Here is a 13,413-nt window from a genome sequence, read left to right as displayed (position 1 = left end):
TTTTATAATAACGGTACAAAAGGATAGAGATATAACAATTGTAACATGTCAATACAATGTCTTAAGCCCACTACAGACGATCAATTCTGAGTTCTGAAAGTAGAAGAGCGTCTGTAGCGTGCTTTTTATTTCATCCATATTATTAACTTTAAGCCAGTTTGTTTTCATAAAATTAAGGACAAAATGCGTCATATTTTTTTGCTCAAATGGTAAACGCTCGAGAAATTTCCCGTTAATGGTGAAAACCGTCAAGCGAGCTCACATCAGCATACACACCACATATTAACATCTTTTAAACACCGCGCTGGAATTTATTTCCGCTTAGAAATAGGGTAATTATGTCGGCACACGGCGCCCTTAAGGACATAATTAAGGACCTGCACCGCGAAGGGCGGACGAAAGAGACAGGCAAATATTCACATGAAGTGAGAACGAGACGGATGTATGTGTTAAATAAATGTTTTATTTTTAATGAACTGCTAATTAGGCTGCCAAAGATTGCCCGCCTCCGCAAACGACGGCAATTCCTGTGTTCCTTTTAATAAAAATCGGCGGCGAAGTAATTTAAAATATGTAAGTTAAAAGCTTGTAATTAACAAAATTGGAGCACTTTGAACATAAAGTTGATTTCTCCGTTTGCTACGTGTTTAGTTATTAACTACGACTTCGAGTTAAAAATGTAAAAGGTATTAATTAGAAGGGAATATTAATCAGCTTCTTAGAACAACGTTCGTACTATTCGGTAATCTATTTTGTTGAGAGAAATTTAAACGTTTAAAATTGGTAATAACATCATTTTTTTTTACACTGTGACAGCAAGTTAGAGGAAAACACTTCTTTTAAACTATAAAGAATCTCTGTAGTTAATTAAATTTATTGAACTAAATAAAAACCAGTATAAACATTGTTTCACAAACTCAAATCATTGAATTCCAAATCAACGTGTAGACTTCAATTATACTAGTCTTGCACGCGGCTTTACTCGTGGATATTAGACCGTATATTGATCAAGTGCAGTGGACATTTGCATCAGGTTAAGCCAAACGGATTACCTCCCTCCGCACCCTGCTCCACCCTCTCCCCGCACCCCATGTAATGAGATTTCGCTGCGCCCACGTAAATTGTGAGCGGACGTCTACGCGCGGAAATTTGGCTTGAAACATTATTTACTGCCGCTCTACTGCATTAATGGACTAGTTTGTTTGTACATTTTAGTTGTGCGCTGTTGAAACATTGCTGGTAAATGTCTTTTAACATTCTTTTCAAAATATGCTTCCTTATTAACAATACAAGAAGTAACGTATTATTTTGAAACGGATTCTTATCATAACAAAAGTGTCTTTTGCTGGGTTACTAAAGTATCCATTTATTTAATTACTACCTGTTGCTCGCGACTTCATCCACGTGAAAATAAAAATAAGAAAAAATATACCCTATGTTACAGTTAAATTACCTTACTATTGATGAAAGAATTTTTAAAATCTGCCCAGTAGTTTTCGAGTTATTTCAATACATACAAAAATACAAATCTTTCCTCTTTATAATACCAGTATATTATTCAGTGTTAGGTTATATTAAGTTTCAACAGAATAAAACTGAGGTCATTTAATTCGGAATCGCATTTCATGAATTTATCGAACTCATAACACTAATGAATGGTTAAATGTCGCTGGGAAACTTTCCGTTAATCATTGTATATAGAATATAATTATAATATGATCCTCAAAGGCACAGATGAGCAATTTATCGTGTTAATATGCAGGTAAGCCAGGCCAGGGGGAGGCAGACGTATCTATCTTAATTAATATCAGAGCCGGCGTTATAATCAATTGCACTGCTATTGACTAATCGCTTCTCTTCCCCGACATGTCCTTAGTCTTTGATAATACATACAATACAGCTGTTCCCGTGCGGCTTCATCTGCATGAAGTTATGAAAATTTTATTTCATTGTTTAAATTTGTCTAATTATCAATAGCAAATGTCAAAATAACATGACATGACCTTGGCAATCTTGCTTCCTTGATGTTGGTAGTAATTTATGGTCTCTTTCCCACATTAGGGTTTTTATCCAAAATATTTACCCCCTAAGTTTATAGCGTGAAAATATATAGCCTAAAGCGTGACGTAAGTGCAGGGCTTTTTTAAATAAAGAATTATTAAAAAATGTGCTGTAATTGCTGACATCTTAGGCAACAAAGAAGTGTGTGTTTACGCTTTATTATAATAGTATAGATTAACAATACAAAATTACGATAACTTACACTAGCAAGTAATCTAAAAATGATTTAAGATTCCAAAAAATAGATAGAAGATCATTTGTAGAAATGATTACATATTTTCTTAGCTTTACGTTTACGGAGTAGAAGTAGGCTTAAAATAGATAAATGGATTCAGTGAAAGGAGACATGATCAAGAAGGGAATGTTGATTGAGATGAAGAAGATAAATAAGGGACGATAACTTGGTGCGTTAATCAACAAGGGTAGAATGAGGACAGGGAGATGAAGGTAAGGACGTTTCTTACTGGATCTTTACTTGGTTTATACTTTACGAGCTTTTGCCCGCGACTTCGTCCGCGTGGTAGTAGAAAACATACGAACTATATGAATTACAAAAAGCTACGTATCCCTCGGGAACCGGACATTTCTCTGGGATGAAGCTTATATCATGTGTACTCCAGACTTTGTTTTATATCTGTGCCAAATTTCAATAAGATATGTTGAACCGTTGCAGAATGATCGAGTGAACATTAAAAAACTAAATTAATGAATCCCACGGGAACCGTAACTTATCCCGGGATACAAAGTAGCCTATGTGTTCTTCCAGACTATGCTCTAAACCTGTGCCAAATTTCATCGAGATAAGTTCAACAGTTTAGGCTACAAACGCTAACAAACATCCATCCATCTAAACTTTCTCATTTATAATAATAGTGCGATTTACATTTGTTTAGTTTATTACATTCTTTGGTATACACTAAATGTCTATTTATGTAAACTTTCTCATTCTGTATTGAATTATAAGTTTAAGTTTCGCCTATCATTAAATTTCTTATAAATAAGATATATCTGACTATGCGTATATTCTGCATGTGTCTAAGTATTCGTTGACATCCATCAACGTTGCACCCCATATAAGTAATTCCTACACCCGGGTCGGTGTCGGATGTCACCGGCAACGTACAATACGCAAAGAGTTGGAGCTATGATTTCGAGCGCTTAAAATATTACTTGGCTTTTTGTGTATGTTTATGGATCAAAGCATAAGCGATAGCGATTATACCAAGTAATTGTATTTTGATATTTGATATCTGACTGTAAGTAAAAATTACCCGTCCACTATCATTGATTTCCCCAGTAATTGATGAGGCTAGAATAGAACTGTTAGTTATTAACCGACAATGTGTATCTAAGTTTCTAGTATATTTATGATAATACCAGTTTTATGTCTTTTCTAGATATCTGCGTAGATCGTTCTTTGTTACAGTCGTTTACTTCTGCGTTGATTTTTCGCATTTAAATCTTCTGTTTTCGAAATTTAGTTCAAAGAACACTCCGACTTTTTATTCGTGTTAACTTCATGCAATCTCTGTTCCTATGTATTCCCCGATCGTACGAAGTTTTCAACTAACTTTTGCGTGTATTCTGTAAGTTTTCTTTTGACTTGGACATTCGGTGGCATCACACGTGAGCCGACCTCGAGGGAAATCTTTTCAACGGCGACGAGGGTAGCGGATTAACTTACGTTTAATACGTCAATGTGATGCCCTCCCCCCCCCTACATACATTTTACATAATCGTTCACAACGAGTTTCTATTTTAGGTGTATTGGATTGTAGCAAACATTTGTTCATACGTTTCCAATAATTAACTTTACCATTTTAACTCATAACAGAGACGACAACATTATTTTATCTCTCTATTTTGTTTACAATGAGAGTAATAGAAATATTGTTATGCAGGTTCAAAGACAGTGGAATCCCATCTTGTAATTTCAAACCGTTTGACCTAACCTTTCCGACATAAAAACAACAGAATGTATGTATGTACTGAGCCTATTTCCTTGTCGCTTGAGTACTTTTGTAACAACTACACACCTTTATAGTTTAGAATCTGCTTTGAATATGCTCTAAAAACGGGAGCGAGGCTCAGGAGTCTCTCACAAACAAACCTTACCGGCTGTCCCCTTTCATCGCGGTGTAATGAGGGCCCGGGAAGCCGGGAAAGGGGGACTTCCGGTTGCGAGCTTGCGAGACGCGTGTTCATTGTAGGCCTACAATCCTAGCTTGCGCGGCTTAATTAAAAAATGCTATATCACTATTAGCTGGTTGGTTTGTCGCCATTCAAATGAAGACTGATCGAGTGCTTTGATAACTAGTTTAATTGTTAAGAGGTTTTTTTATTAAATTTAAATATTCTAACTAGGAGATTATGTTTGGAAGGTTTTAGGTAAATCATTTAGCCTATTTATTATATCGTCTGAGAAATATCTCATCTAGGTAAAACATTAATTCTGAATTTCATTTGCCCTTTGATTATTATGGCTAGAAGTTATTTTATATCAAGTGGACATCTTTGCGCTATTTTGTTGTGTTAACTACGGGTGTTATCGTTAATGTAGATTTAAAAATTCCCATTTAGATAAATTATATGTTAATAATTTTAAACATGATAATACTACTATTTTAATAATGTAGTAATAAAGCGTTGATGAGAGCAACACGTCGCATTAGCTGACTGCGGCGAGCATCACGCTTTCAATATTCATAATTAGCACACGAATGAATAGCTTTTAAACTGACTTCATACGCTTTCATCATTTATCATACATTCATAATGAAGTACTCATTAAATTATTTTGTACAATGACGTTAAATCCATCAGAATATGTACAAAAACCATATTATATATCTAATTTGTTAATAAATAAAATAACATTATGTAGAGATAGAAAATGCAAGAGTGTAACAAATATAAATAAGTAATCTTTTTAATACGTGTTGTTTTGGAATAAGAGTTGACCTTATCTTATCTTTGAGATGAGATATTTTGTGTATTGTAAACGCAGGACAATAAAAAAGATTGTTTAATCTCTAAATATGGAAACTAAAACCGTGTAGTCAAAGCGCGTTTACATATTACAGTATCAAAAAAAAAGCGTATAGAAATGTGAGAGGCGAGAGGCTGCTCTTTACGGGCGAGTCATTACTCTGGCGGGATGAAAGGGGACATCCATGCGGTTTATTTGCGAGCCACCCCTGAGACTTGGGGGTTGTCGCGACTGAAGCACGCGGCTAACGACGCTGGTAATAACGCCAGTGTGTGCGGAGCCCTGTGCTCTGCGCCCTACGCTCTAACACACCTTTGTGTGCACTTGTTTTGCATTATTTTTAAGTTACACCAAATTTAATCGCGGACATAACTCACTTTTACTCAAAAAATATTTTTTGCAAGAGAAAGCAGCAAACAAGTCGTGGGTACACCAAGAGATAAACGACGCCCATTGACATCCACAATGTAACAGGAAGTACTCATAGTATTTGAAATATTTAGTTATAAGACCCATCTAAAGGCCGCTACAAACGCAGTACTGACAGTTTTATCTAAATAGTCGAACTGATCAGTTAAAACTGACAGGTAACATTTTGCCTACAAGACAATTTAAACTTATAAGTTCGATTGTTCTGTGAAAACTGTAATTTACAAGAAAAGAAACTTACTGATGTATATAAGTATGAAGTACTTTTAGAGACCTTTTTTGTTTTGGTTCGCGTTGTAAAGAATCATTTATAGTTAAACGGTGATATTAGTTACTATTATAGGTTGCACAAATTACTGGCGACATTAAATTCCATAAATAACAGTGACCGGATTTCTAAACCGCGGCTCCGCTCGATCGCAGTTAATGTTAGCTTTATTTGAATTATTAACACTATTACATTAACTAACTATTAACTCTGTCACTAAAATTATGTATAATATTTTAACATTGTTTAACAAATATTTATGAACTTGAAATAGTCAGTTATTTCGCTTCTAGACTCCGTTCTACATCTGCCTCCATATCCGTTAGGTCGTTTTGGAGATACATAGTTACAAACATACATACATCCATCTAAACTTACACTTACATTAGTATGCAACACATATAATTACTGGCAGGTTATGAAATGAAAAAGTTGACAATTGATAAAACAAATGAAATCAGTATAAATTTATTTTATTGACATTTTTAACAAAATAACTGAAATAGTAAAATATCGAAACAAATACCGCATATGGAATTTGACATCGTCTTTTATAAATGGCATTTAATGGAAATATATACAGAAATAGCACAGTGTAATGCACAAACAGAGATATTAACAATATCAACGCAACAGTTGCAGCGCGGAGCCGCATGCCTGCGGGGGTGCTGGGGTGCTTTGTGCGAATAGAAGAGGAAATGCAGACCTCCAAGCGCCTCATTATAACGACAATTTAATATTTCCCTCACAAATGAAGTCACCTTAAGATATAAATATCTTTTTATTCTAAAGTTGTGTGTACTGCTTTGGAATATTCTAGATTTCTTTTTACGTAAAGCAATTTTAGTTCGTTCATTTATAATTTTACGATTCATCGGAATAAGCTGTAAATCTTGATGCAACCCTTTTGTTTGGGGTCGCAATTGGGGTGTTAGATGCAGTGGCGTCAAATCGCGGCCCGCAGACCGCTTCAGACATCGTCGTTTTGTCGTCGCCGCCTCGTCTCAACAACTTCGGTTACTTGCTTCTTTATGCGTAATCGAGTGGCTTTTGTTTTATTATAAAAGCAACGCCCTTAATATCTACAACAAATATTCAAGGTTAAAAGTAAGAACTGCTTTATCAATGTTTATCACTTAAGAAGTCCCCTTAGTATAGTTTTACTACACGATAAATTATCATACATACGTACAAATTAAACCTAGAAAGCTAGGAAGTAATTCAGTTTAACATAGGTAATGGATTTAAAAATTCTTACTACGAAATATGACATTTTGTAGAGTAAGTGGTATATTACGTACGTAGAGGCGGTAATCTCGACTGAGAAGTACTTCAACACCTTTCTTGGTACTTGGCTCCTTCAGCGCTCGACGCAAGCACTCTTGGTACTTGGTAACTGTTACAAGTACCGACGCACGTCTTAAACTATTAACTTCTTGTGCCATTTAATGGAGAACTCAATTAATAACTTACTATAATTTATAACTTAGCTACAAAGAAATTAATTATTATTAAATAGACACAGTGTCGTGTTAAGATGAATTACTTTATCAAAGGACTAGCTGTTCCCGTGCGTCTTCATCCGCGTAAAATTATGATAATTTTATTATATTGTTAACACGTGTCCAAATATCAATTGCAGATGTCAAAATGACATGACATGATGACAAACCATGACAAGCTTGCTTCCTTGATGTTAGCAGCAAACTATGGTCTCTTTCCCATGTTAGGGTTTTATCCAAAATATTTACCTCCTAAGTTTAATAGCGTGAAAATATATAGCCTAAAGTTTATAATATTTAGTAAGTTTTATTGAAAAGTAATCCATTCGGTATGTTACTATGTATAAAAGCAGGGAAAAGAAACACAGTTTGTTAAAATCATTTTTGTATTGTACAAACATTTGTTGAGCAATAAGCAATATACAGAACAAATAGGCACGAAGCGGCTGCTCTGCCGTGAAGTGCGCGGTCTCTACATGTTGCATTGCCTTAAGGACCCCTTACATACCAAGCACTTGCAACTTTTACATTACTCTTAACTATGAATTAACAAAATGTTTTCATTTTTATTCTACGATTTAACTAATGTGAAAATCAGAAAATTTTATTTGCACCGATATTATTTTGTTAAACACAAATATCGATGCAACGTTTAAAGTAAAATGAGGTGAAATTTTGGATTAACAAGGCTGTTACGCCTTTTTTATAAGTCCTTATCGAATGTAGTAAAGATCCAATACATGGTGTAGCAATGCTCTACACTAATCCATCTCTAATTCGCCAACGCTCTTCAAATTGGAGCAAATTGAATCTCCGGAAACTAACGGATTACTGCTTTTGGTTTTTCATTACTTATTTTTTGATTCGTTGCCTTATTTAGTAATACCAGAATAACGTTAAGATTATTTTGGATAAAGATTAGTCATTATTCATAAGTTTATCTTCCAAAACACGTTTTTTATGAAAACAGTAATCTATAGACGTCTGGAAATATTTTTTATACTTTATCTCAGGAAACGACCACCCAAAGGTATTTGTAATTGCGTTCCTTTTGATTGATTTGAGAAACCGCACAAATGTGACATTCCCCTTTCAGCGCTTCCTTTCCCCTGTCGAATCCACATCCCCTTTAAGCCCTTTTCTTATAAAAGAAGGACCAAAGTTATGTTAACCTACAAAATTATTTTTAAACTCTTTTTAATCTAATTATTCTCTTGCATACAAAGATTCTAACAGTAATTACTAAACTAATGAAAACGTCAATACATAATACCATCACTGGTATTTAATTAATAAACACGTATAATAGTATGTATATTTGGTGTAGACGGCTGTCCGAGGCACGGCTCGTATTTGCCGTCTGCACTTGTGCAAACGCGGCGTCCTGAACACGGATCTGAACGGAATCGATGCATGTTTGTACACATCTCGGATACAAGGATTGTCCAACGACTCTGTATGTTATAGAGATATATCTCGTGTATGCCAGAGGAAGGAAATTATATAATAATAATAAAATGGGAGTCAGAAAAAAGGTATTATACGCTTAATACTGCGGATACTTGTTCAAAACCATATACCTTACTTCTTCCTAATATTATAAATGTTTAAGTTTATAGATGAATGTATGAAAGAAGATATCACTAGAAGGGCTAAAGGAATTTGGATAAAATTTGCAACAGACATTACATCTGGAAGGACATATAAGCTGCGTACTATTTTTATAATAACACGCTGACGAAGTCATTGCATTTTATATTCATTACTAAGAACTCTGACCGACTTTTTAAAAGCTATAGAAAACATAATTTGTAATATATTTTCATTTGCAATACGTAAGAGGGAAAGCATTGATATACTCTGGAGAGATTCAATTTGTTTGTCGAGGGAATTACGTCGGAGAGACGATGAGGACGTTATCAATACACTTCGCGAGCTCGCCGAGTCTCTGCGCGCCTTTTTATCTTAGCTAAATCTAAAGCTATTTCAAATTCTTACGCTATAATAATATGGATAATCCTAGTTTAAGCAATCAAAATTGTAAACATTAAGAAGGTGACTTTAATTATATGGGTAAGTTAAGAGATTTCAAACCGAAGTTGCATTTTGTGTAATACTTATTTATGTAACCTGCAATTTTGACATTATGTTAGTTCAAGACGAGATTCTAAATACCAATGCTTTGCCCTAGCGATCAAAAAAGACCCCTCTGTTTATTTGTTTGTGAATCTTCGTTACTCTTCATACTGTTTTGATACTAATCAATTTATGTTAAAAGTCGTATCCATACCATGCTAACGTGTACCCTCACCGCAACGCGCGCTACAACAAATGATAATTGACACGTGCTCACAGCGGAGTTATGGCCGCGCTTTAATGTATTTTATATTATTTATTGTACAATTCGCAATGCAGCGCTTTCATCGAATATCATTCGAAAATATTACAGCTGCAGACAATGGAATAGCATTGCATACGGTACTGTAAAGTTTCAACTAACACAAACGAAATGTAACATTCCTTCGACAGTTTTATTTTTAAAAGAATTTTGCTTTTACTGGCAGTCGAGATTCTTATGATATTATTTTAAAAAAATCAAGTAAATTCAATAGAAAAACACTATTTTATTCAAATAAATTCTGTTTTACTATAAGCCGAAATAAAAGTGTTTGTTAGAGTTCAATCCGTAAATGGTCATTGTTGAATCAGTCCATATATTGAATGCAAACGTATCCGTTTAAAAGGTTTCGTATAGATGCAATGTTTGAAAAGTTCCTCTAAAAGCTCATCCATTTAAAAGGCAAACATTAAATCAATCTTCTGAATTCAGCACACCACGGCAAAAACACGTGACATTGATGTACAAAATTGCGATACACAGAGACGAATTTAAAGGAAATTTTAAAAGGAAGTTTGTAAACGAGACTTAAGCAAAAAAATGACTTAATTCGTATCTACGTATTGACTGTATTTAGGTCTACGCCGTTGTCTACGCCGACATCTACGAATTTTCAGCTACGAGCTACGAATTTTAAGTAAGAAGTATAAGTGACCTATATGAGTAAGAGTAAATTATATAAATATATATGTTTATTTTTCCAATGTTAAAAAACCTAGTTCGTTATAAAATACACAAGGCTCTTTCGTAAGTATCTTATGTCACTTGTAACAGATAAAATCAATATTGTGTCCCAACTTTAAAAGCTATATTCTTTTATATCTGCCGACGAAAAAACACCTAAATGATTTCAATCTAGAACTTTGTTTTCGCCGAAGTGTCCCAAACTAAAAGCAAATCCATTTAGAAAAGCGACGATAAATCAATCTTTCAATTCAGGTAGTGACAGGAGAACACGTAACATAAAAGCGTACAGTTTGCCGGAGAGAAAAAAAAGCGCCGTGAACGCGACGAGTCAGGTACTATAGAAAGCTAACATGGTTTTTTTAGCGTTATATGGCTTAGGCATTTTAAAACGTTCGATCCCAACAACGTGTCAGAACGTAAATATACAAGAAATCCACTCAACTCCGGTCGACATTTTTTTAAACTAATTAACAACTTTTTTAAATCAAATAATGAAACATTATAAGTAAAGGTATAATTTTCAATGTACGTCTATATTGCATTTCGATATAAATGATTCCAAGTTGTTGAGAACTGGGAATATTATTTTCCGATACGTACAGAGTAATAAATTGCAATGCCATTGGCTCTGTGGCGGAGTCGTGATAAATCCACAAACAGCTGCGCACCTGTCAATTATCATTTGTTGCGATTACTGGCCGCGGTCGCCAGGGCTGCGCGCTGCGGCTGCGGGCAGCGGGTGACGTGCTAGGGCTGCCAACACGACACAAATTGACTCTAACATTGCTTACATCGATTGACATACATAGGGTTGTCTAATACGTATATTGTAGTTAGGACTCTTGTAGTAAATATTTTGAGTTGTTAAACCAAGTCTCCACTGAGCATTTGAGTGTTACGAAGAAAAGCCATTTCCTATGTAGCAGTGCATTTTATAATAGTAGGGCACGATTAGTAAGCATCGATTAGTTGCTGCATTCAGAGTCACCAAGCAATTGTTTAAGTTACCATTAATTACAGTGCGTGCGGTAGTTAATGCGTAAAAGCATGTTCAATAAATAATAAGTAAATAGGCTTTGTAATTCCTTTACATCACATTTTTAAATCTCTTTGATAGTATTTATATTTCTGCTTAGTTTCTCTTCGATAAAAAATATTCGATTATAAAAAATTGTTCAATCAACCAAAAACAAACGCGACACGATATTGCGGCCCACAAAGAACCGTTAATTGAATACAATTTCGTTTAAAATTTCCCATGAAAAAATTACCTTTATGCGCCGGAAATTTCCTCGAATATTACATTTAAATTTTCTGTTTACGAATATCATTCGATAAAAGCATATTTACGTTTATATGAACATATTTCATGGAGAATTGATTGTATAAATGTAGTTACAAATATCCGTATTAATATTTAAACAAATGAAAACGTAGCAAACATTCAGCTATATGCAGTATACGTACTTTAAAATATTTCTATCTTTTCCAATGAAATACTGTTCAAGGAGTTTTTACGTGTTTTAGGTCTCATGCCATTAGAAAAGAAGAAGAAGAAATTGAATTATTTGAAATTAGAACACATTGTCGATGTCATCGTATTTTCTGTATCTTTTTCTGTACATATTTTACCAATACACATGTCTCCGTTAAAAATAATCTTATTTCTAAATCATTTATGATACACAAATACCGATAATTTAAAATTTTAATAAAATTTAAATATCAATTGTCTTCTATAATAGAAAACACAATTTAAACGCAGAAGTTTTAAATCTCATAGCCCTTTCAAATATTTGTAACAAATCTTTACTTTTATTTTCTCACGATGAAAGTAATTTCGCATTAGAGATTAAGGCTCGAATAACCTTCCTCTTAAACAAGAATAATTACCCACATTAATGTAAAAGTCGGCTGACAAGATTACTTTCACCTTAGCGTGTGTGAGAGCCGTAATTAAGACGACAAACCGTAGATTAACCTTTATTTATTGAGACTGTTTAATTTTAAGCTTAACCAGTAAATGTGGGTTAAAGTAACCTCTCATGTAAGAGTATGGATCAATATTAACTTTTTATTAACAACTTTAGGGCTTTTCTAACAATCGCTAATAGATCCTAGATTTTAGATTTGATGTTCCTAGACTCGAATTATTAAAAATGTATACTTACTCGTAATGGGACATGAACACATCTAACTAATATTATAACTGCGAAAGTTTAGATGGATGGATGTTTGTTACAGTTTGCAGCCTAAACTGCTGAACGAATCTCGACGCTTATGAATTATAAAATCTTTCTTCATTGTTTAATATTGGTTTTGCAACTTCTGTATGGAACGACATTTTTTTCATAATATTTTACATATTACTTCTTACTAATCTTACTAATATTATAAATAAAGGCGAAAGTTTAGATGAATGGCTGGATGTTTATTAGAGTTTGTAGTCTAAACGGCTGAAAGGATCTCGATGAAATTTGGCATAGACGTAGAGGATAGTCTGAAGAACACATGGGCTACTCACTTTTGTTTTTTATAATTCCACGCGGACGGAGTTGCGGGCGAAAGCTAGTGTATAAATAAATTAATATGAAGAATTGAACGGAATCAAGTTGTTAAATAAACATATAAATCAGTGTCGTATAATCTCGCGTACGTTTTAATTAAACGCATAAATATCGGTTAATCTAACGCGGGGTAAATCACTCGCGACGCACGCACGCCCCCGCCCCGCGGCCTCCGCCCCGTGTGAACATAATGCTGGTAATTACTTACTTAAGCAACGCCACTTAAAGACAGTTTCAAGTTAATTTAATGAATATAAACATCACAGTTTTAAATCTGCAGCCCTATTTTAAAATTCAACAAAATATTTTTTCAAAACAACATCACTATTCCACATAATAAAACATTTGTTACTAATACAAGAGTTTTCTATCGGTGGAATAAGAATACTTAAATCCTTTGTGTTATCTTTTCTTTATTAAAATCATTAGATATTCTATTTTAACTTTGAAGTAAAATACAAATACAAATACAAATATTTTATTGGTAATCGAATTACAAGTCATAATTTTTT

This window comes from Papilio polytes, unplaced genomic scaffold (assembly GCF_000836215.1).
Source record: "Papilio polytes unplaced genomic scaffold, Ppol_1.0 DF823923.1, whole genome shotgun sequence".
In the NCBI taxonomy this organism is placed as follows: domain Eukaryota; kingdom Metazoa; phylum Arthropoda; class Insecta; order Lepidoptera; family Papilionidae; genus Papilio; species Papilio polytes.
The sequence above is the reverse complement of the archived record's forward strand: the minus strand, read 5'-3'. Positions refer to the sequence as shown.